Source organism: Filicampus tigris, chromosome 6 (genome assembly GCF_054856515.1).
Source record: "Filicampus tigris isolate MCC_2025a chromosome 6, RoL_Ftig_1.0, whole genome shotgun sequence".
Classification (NCBI taxonomy): domain Eukaryota; kingdom Metazoa; phylum Chordata; class Actinopteri; order Syngnathiformes; family Syngnathidae; genus Filicampus; species Filicampus tigris.
The window spans coordinates 3075001-3082542 of NC_141222.1; positions in this window are offsets into that span (position 1 = coordinate 3075001).

Here is a 7542-nt window from a genome sequence, read left to right on the forward strand (position 1 = left end):
ATGGATGAACGATGCCGCTTACTCGCCGTCGGGAGAAGTAAAGCCACCGGCGGCTATTTTACGTTGCCACTCGCTAAGCCTTAACTTGAATACATTGATTTCTCCGCGACGTCATCGTTATTTTCGGTATTTAGAGCGAAACTGCGTTGTGGCATACGGTTGTTACCAATCAGTCCGAGAAAACGTTACAAATACTTTTCATGTGTAAAAATTGAATTTTTCATCTTCTTTGGAATTGTCGTGGCAACGTAAGATGGTTACCCTCTGACTTCAGCCAAGAGGGACCCTTACATAGTCCATTCATATAGAAGTCCATAGTAACGACATTGGCCCAGGGCCTCTCAGAATTGTCGTTTTTACCTAGGAAATTTCCTTTTCTATCCTATCCGAGCGAGATGACCCGAAAGTTCTCGGAGGATAGGAGCGTTCGAATTCTACAAACGCAAAGGAAGTGTTCCTGGATGCAACTTTTAAGACCTCTTTAGCATAGGTTACTTCTGACGAATCTTTACGAAAGGATATTACCCACAATTCCTTACGGCAGCAACATTTAAAGCGACGGAACATTGAGGCAGTTGACAGACCGCGCGAAGACGCTCGAGTTTAACGCTCAAGACTTAAAAAAAAAAACCTTAAAAAAAAATAAAACTGAAAAAAATAATAAAACTTTTGAGGGTGTGGGCTGATCACAAGTGGATAGACAATGAGGCCAAGAAATATACGTTCAAAGCAAAAGGAAATGTGTGGTTCCATTGAAACAGAAATAAAATTAACAATATAATAATTATTATATTACCTTCACGTTATTTATTAGAGAATGGGCAATACCGAAAATCAATGAAAAACATCATCAGTGATCCATGACAAAAGAAAAAATTGGTATCTGTTGCTGTGTTGGGTAGCGGCGGAGCCAGAGGGGAGGCCGGGGTAGCACTAGAACCCCCTGAAATCTGATTGGACCCCCCAGGTGCCACCCCAGATGATTGACATATATCGCGGCACCGTCAAGTTTCAAATTTCCCGCGGTCAAACGCGAGCGAATGAGGCGAAGCGGAACGCTTCATCCGCGATTGATGTGAACCATAGGTGTAACCAGCCCGTTTTTGGGGGTGCTCAAGCACCCCCAAAAATTATAACATTTTTAAAACTCTCTATTCCTTAATAAAGGACAGGATATGCTTAAATATGATGAAAACGCTAAATAAAAAAATAAAACAAAACAAAAATGTGAACAACGCAGGATCGGAATCAATGGACTGAACCATTTCGAGGCAGGGGGTATCCCTGCCTTGAAATGGTTCAGTCCATTTATTTCCCAGCACTGCTCTTGCCCCCCTCCCCGCTCCTCCTTCGCTCCGCAAGTGATGCGGCATTACGGTGAGAGTATGTTATACAGTGGTTATGTTGAACAACTATTTTACCACCCAATACCATGAGTTTGTTATCATCAACAGATATTAGTCCTCATTTTAGCTGCATTGAATCGGATGCAACAATGATCAGCCTATCTTAATTGTTGCGTGCGTGTAAGCTATGTGTGTGGTTTAGGGTTGCCAACTGTGCCATATTAGCCTGGACGTCACGTATTTTGGGCTAATTTGGTTTGTCCCATACGGGACCTTAAATGTCCTGTATATTGACTATCAACTCTTGCAAATACAGAAAACTGCAATCTACCGATCCTGTAATATAAGATGCTTTTAGTAAAGCTATGGATGGCGATCGATTGTCAATAACGACGGACACAGACGGGTTGGCAGCTCAATGTCTTGTCTTTTACTTGTATACTAAAAGTTTTCATCTAAAAAAATAAAAATAAAAACTCGAACATACATTGCTGGTTCTTAAACTGTGATAGCACATTACAGCGCTCCTAATGGAGACTCTCAGTACTACACATGACAGAAGCTAGATCAGATAAAGCGTCAATCTCAGAACAAGCGGCAATCACTCCACCTGTCATGTAAGGACTTTTCTCTGGCTGCGCAAAACGTCAGAAGACTGCTTCAGTCAGTCAAAAGCAGCCAGAAATATCCATGGAAAAAGTAAATTTGGTGAGTCACACTCCTCTTTTACATTTCAGATTTCTTACACCCGTTTTTTGATGAAAAGAGCCAAATTGTGGTTTCATATGAGGTTTCATATGAGGTGAGTCGCTGTCCTGTGAAAAACACTGTCCATTTTTTTCATTTTTTTCACGTGAATGTGGTTTCAGCATTAACGTGAAAATGAAAAAAATATCTAATGGTACGCAGGTACGCACGCGCAACAGAAATCACTGATGCGTAACGTCATGTGAGTCACGACCAGGGTTATTATAGTTTTGGATTTTTCATTTTAGTTTAGTTTTTATTTCGTTTTGACTTTTTATTTCTAATTCAGTAAGTTTTAATTAGTTTTTAGAATAGATTTGTTAGTTTTTATTAGTTTTTGTTTTGGGGAAAATGCTTAATTTTGGTTTAGTTTTTATTAGTTTTAGTTTTTTAGAATTTTATGTATTTGTCAGGTGCGGCTTCTTTTTTTTTTTACAGTAACAAGTGTTATTTATTCAAATAAAGATAACATTTGAAAAATGTTTTAACTTACTAACAATGTATGAATAACCATCAACAAATAAAACATAACAGTCCACTTAAACTTAAGTGCAATAAGGCCAAGAAAAGTGCAGTGCATTAATGCTGATTCTAAAGTGAAAATGCAGGTGAAACAAGCAACATAAAACATTAACATAAAAACCTGGCAATTGAACAGGAGAGTGCAGACTTGTAACATCAGAATATATGTCAACAAATTTAAGTCCTTTCATATTGAATGTGTGTGTGTGTGTGTGTGTGTGACAGAGAGAGAGAGCGAGAGAGAGACAGAGAGAGAGAGAGACAGACAGACAGAGAGAGAGAGAGAGGTACAGTGCATAAAATAACAAGATATCCTGCCTTATATTACGTTCTTAAATCCTAAATGGCCACATTAGACATTTTTTTTTAATGGGCAAAAGTGTTTTATAAAATATATGAAGTCAAAGTTCAAATTATCTTGTCTTTTTTTTTGCTCATCCGAAACACAATTCGATCCGTGACTCAAAATCCATTGACCGATTTGAACCGTGACTTATGTGATCCGTTGAACCACTAGTGAGTACCAAACTCAATCTCCTGGTACTCATGTAAGTAACCCATGAAAAAAAAATTATGTGCACCCCTTTACATAAATCTCATCTCTTGTGTGCTTAGTATGTACATTTCAACATTTGACACTCCGATTGCAATTGATAAGTCGAGAAACAAATGTATTGTTATAGTCTGTGGACCCCCTGAAATAGCCTTGACCACCCCCTGGCCACCCCAAGGATAAAAGTCTAGCTCCACCCCTGGTGTTGCGTTGTTTAAAAAAGAACGTCTTGTTCTAAGTTACCACGGAGCCTCCTTTATTGATCGGCTGCAACGACATACAGCAGGGGAGTGTGAGCCCCAATAGGGCCTGTGCAAGGCACGTCCTCTCTGACGTCGCTACCGGGGCAGCTGCCATGCTGGGAACGCACTGGAGGTGACGTGACTACTGTTGTTACACGCAAGACGTATTCGTTATGTTTCTCGCTTGATTTAGACAGCCGAAATATGTAAACATGGTGAACGGTTGCTGTGTTAGGAGGTGCAGCAATGGCACCCATGATCGCAAAGGAAGAACATTTCACAACAGACTGAGTTTTTATAGTTTTCCTGCTTGGTGGAAGAGCGATCGAGGGAACACTCGTTTCGGACTGAATGTCCCAATTAAGATAAGTGTACCACACCACAAGACCAGAGTTGAGTGAAATAGCCTTCACCAGCAGAGAACCCTTTGAACGGGTTGACTATTAAGGCTGTATTGGTGCAGCACACTACTATTCAGCCACTGTTTTTCCTCCTACTAATTCTGTGTCAACCGCAGCCTACTCCGACTCCCCTTGTAACTCTGTGCCTTAGTTCACGTACCATTGCAAGTACTGGTGCCAATTTACAGTCTTTTTACCAGTGTGATTCATCTCTTAAGATTGTTGTGTATTTACTTTTAGAGTGACATGTTTGTAGTCTAGTTATCTTTATACCTATTTATTAGATGGTGTGTATTTCTTTATTTATTAGATGTGCAAAATGTGGTTTATTGGCTCTGTGTGCCCAAAAGCTGTATTTGGTACTATTATTCTTGGTGGTTTCCTTTACTGCTGCATAGTTCTCCCCTTCCATGCAGTTATTTTTCTAACAATATTAACTGTGTAAAATAAATGTCTGGTTTACACTGACCTCTGTTATCTTACTTAAGCAAAATAGGGAGCCAAATTTTTGGCGTGCCATTTATTCATAGTGTACTGTGCAACCCATACAGCCAGATTTCACATATTCGTCAGATTATGCTGCACTTAACAGTTCAATAGATTGGCCAGAGCTGGGTATCGCCAAACCGTCACAAAGTGACCGTCTGCATCTTTAGCCGACCCACGCGGTCCCAGTCGATCCGAGTCAGCCAAACGGCATCGAGAACGAACTTTATTGGTACCACGTGTCGGTCCGAGTCAGCCAAACGGCGTCGAGAACGGACTTTATTGGTACCATGTGACACCCAGGTGCCGCACACCTGACATGCAGCCAAATAAATAAAACAGTATTGTTTACTTTTTGGTCCCAGAGACACAATGACGTGCCCCATTTTGTTTTTATTTCACCGATCACCACGCTGTGTGTGTGCGTGTGGGTGTGCGTGTGAGTGTGTGCATGCGTGTGCGTGTGCGCGTGTGCGTGTCTGTTGTTTGTTATTTGTTGGCTTTCCCCGACGAGGGACAGACTGAGGCCACGTGGGTCGGCTAAATATGGAGACAGGATCTTCGTGACGGTTAGGCGATGCCCATCTCTGAGATTGGCAAATAAGTGAAGGCTGAGTGAAATGTCAAATGTATGTGAGTGTCAAGTTTTTTGAGCAGCAAGCCAACACATTATGATGTAGCTAGTGCACTCCATTTACCATTTTAATCAAATCGATTCAGATAATGTGTCATGTTTGGTCTGTTTTTGTTTTTTTTAGTTTCATGTTTTGCTCTGTGTCTGTCTCGTCATGATTATTATGTCCACCTGTGTTCTAACCAATCAGCTCCCTCCTACCCTCTGTGTCTTGTCCAGGTGTTCCTCGTTGTATCGTCAACTTGTCTGTATTTAGTTCTCCGCTTTCTTTCAGTCCTTGTTGGTTTGTTTTGGTTTGTCATCAGTCAAAGTCAAGTCCATTCTAGTCCTAGTGTTTGTTGAGTTTGTTTTGATCCTTGCTGTTTTTGTAACATCACAGTACCTTGTTTGCCCTTTTGTTTTCTTTAAATTAAATACTTTATCTTGCACTTAATTTTTTGCCACCTGCGTTTGGATCTTCCTCCATGTTAACCTGACATAATGTATGTATGTATGGATTTTTGACCTTTTTTTTTTCCCGGATTGACGGCCTGGCAGACCTTTGACGGTTACAGAAGCATGGTTAAAATAACAAGACGGACTGACTGACAGACGATTACAGTTTGATTCAGCTTGAAAAATAGACGTATTGACAGATGACCCAGGCTGCTGACAGATGACTGATCGACAAACTTTCGTAAAATGCCCACTCCTGGGTTTACAGAATGTTATCGTCCTTGCTTCCTGAGATGCAAAACCATTTATGACATAACTGTAAATTGATCTTTTTTCCGACCTTGTCTATGGATATCTGCACTGTAAATGCATACATACCAATATTCCGTGATACTATGACTGTGACCCCTTCCTACTCGATTCGCCAGGGCCCCGGCTGTGGGCCTGCGTCCTGCCACTATTAATAATGGCGAGTGATGCCAATAATAGGAATATAATTGCTTATATTTTTTTCAGCAAATGTATTGAAAATGCACAAAACGAACATGCAACTTATCTCCATTTCCATTTGTTATTTTGCAGTGGATATTTTGCCGTGACCGGCAACTCGCCGCATTCCTGTGACTCGCGCAAGAACTACAAGTACAAATTCTGCGCCAGAGAATTGCTCCCGTCCCTCCCGCCCACATAGTAGAGGGCGGGGACACTAAGTTTGGGGAAGAAAAGTAAATTCTGAAGATGTCGAAGCTACCACGAAAAACAACGGCACCGTTTGGGAGTATTTTGATGCAGCAGATGACAACAAGGTCGTCTGTAGGCTTTGTAAGCATAAACTCGCTTACAACCGCTCTCTTGGAACGATGAGAAACCACATCCAAAGTAAATCTCGATGTGAACCTGCAGGTCAATGGCGGCGGGGCCAGTCAGACGAGCATGAGAACGTTTGTTCCAGCCAGGCGCTGTGATGCTCACCGCACAGCAAAGATTATCCAACTAATTTGTAAAGTGACGCGATATGCTGCCGCTTTCTTTTGTTGAGGGCAAACGGTTCGAAAAAATTAATGCTGTATATCGAGCCTAAGAACGTGGTGAAAAGTCGCAAAACAATAACGCCCCAACTCGAGAATAGCCATAACCAAATGAAAGAGGAGATACTACGAGCGTTTGAGCGCGTCAGCTATGTGGCCAATGCCTTAACTACAGACGGATGGACATCCATAGCCACCGAATCTTACATGACTATGACGTGAATAACGTATGTGGAAAAAGGACATCTCCGCAGCTGTGTGCTTCATGCGCCTTGGAGGAAAGACACACAGCTGAAAACTTGGCTGCTCTCCTGCGGAGTGTGATGGGTACGTGGGCACTAGAAAATAAAGCCGTCGCCCGTGTGCATGATAATGCACCTAACATATGGCGAATGAGACCCTGCTGGACTGGGAGTCGGTAGCATTACTCATTACATTATTCATAATAAATGCCATGCATTGCATTGGCAAGTGTATCAGAAATGTATTTCTCTTTCAATTGTTCACTTTTATTCAGTCAGTTGTTGTTACATCAATAGAATTTAAATTAACAAACTGTCCTGAATGTTTGGGATGAAATAGCCCCTACTGTAAATACACACAAAACATTTGGATTTTAAACTTTGAATTCAATATGTATTAAATTTCAAGTTTTCTTGCTTATATTTCCAAAAGAGCACGAAAGGCCAGCAACAGGTCTGCTGCCATCTGGTGGTGAAATTTAAAAGTTTCAATTCCCGATGTGTGTGTAGCATGTGTTGCAGACCTGTCGCCCCCAATGCGTGATGCAATGCGGCAGTTGTCGGTCGCGCCGACGTGGGGTTATAAAGAGGCCTAAAGAAGCCTTTCGCCGAGTAGGCTGAGATGAAATTTAGCCACCTCGTGTCCACGTCACACGCATGAGAGCCGACTAGTGGGCCGGACTAAAATCCACTTCTGCCCTTATTTAGTCAAGCCCTTTTTTTTTTCCAAACGTGTCCCCCCGCCCTCCGTCCCAAAAATGGGCATCCAGCCGTGCCGTGCCCGGGGAGGACTGCCCAGATCTGGCAACAACATAATTAAGCTCTTTCCATTGTATTAACAGTGAGGACAGCTTGAGTGACCAAGACAGACTATTAGTAAAAGAATCAAAAAAGGAACTCCGCAGA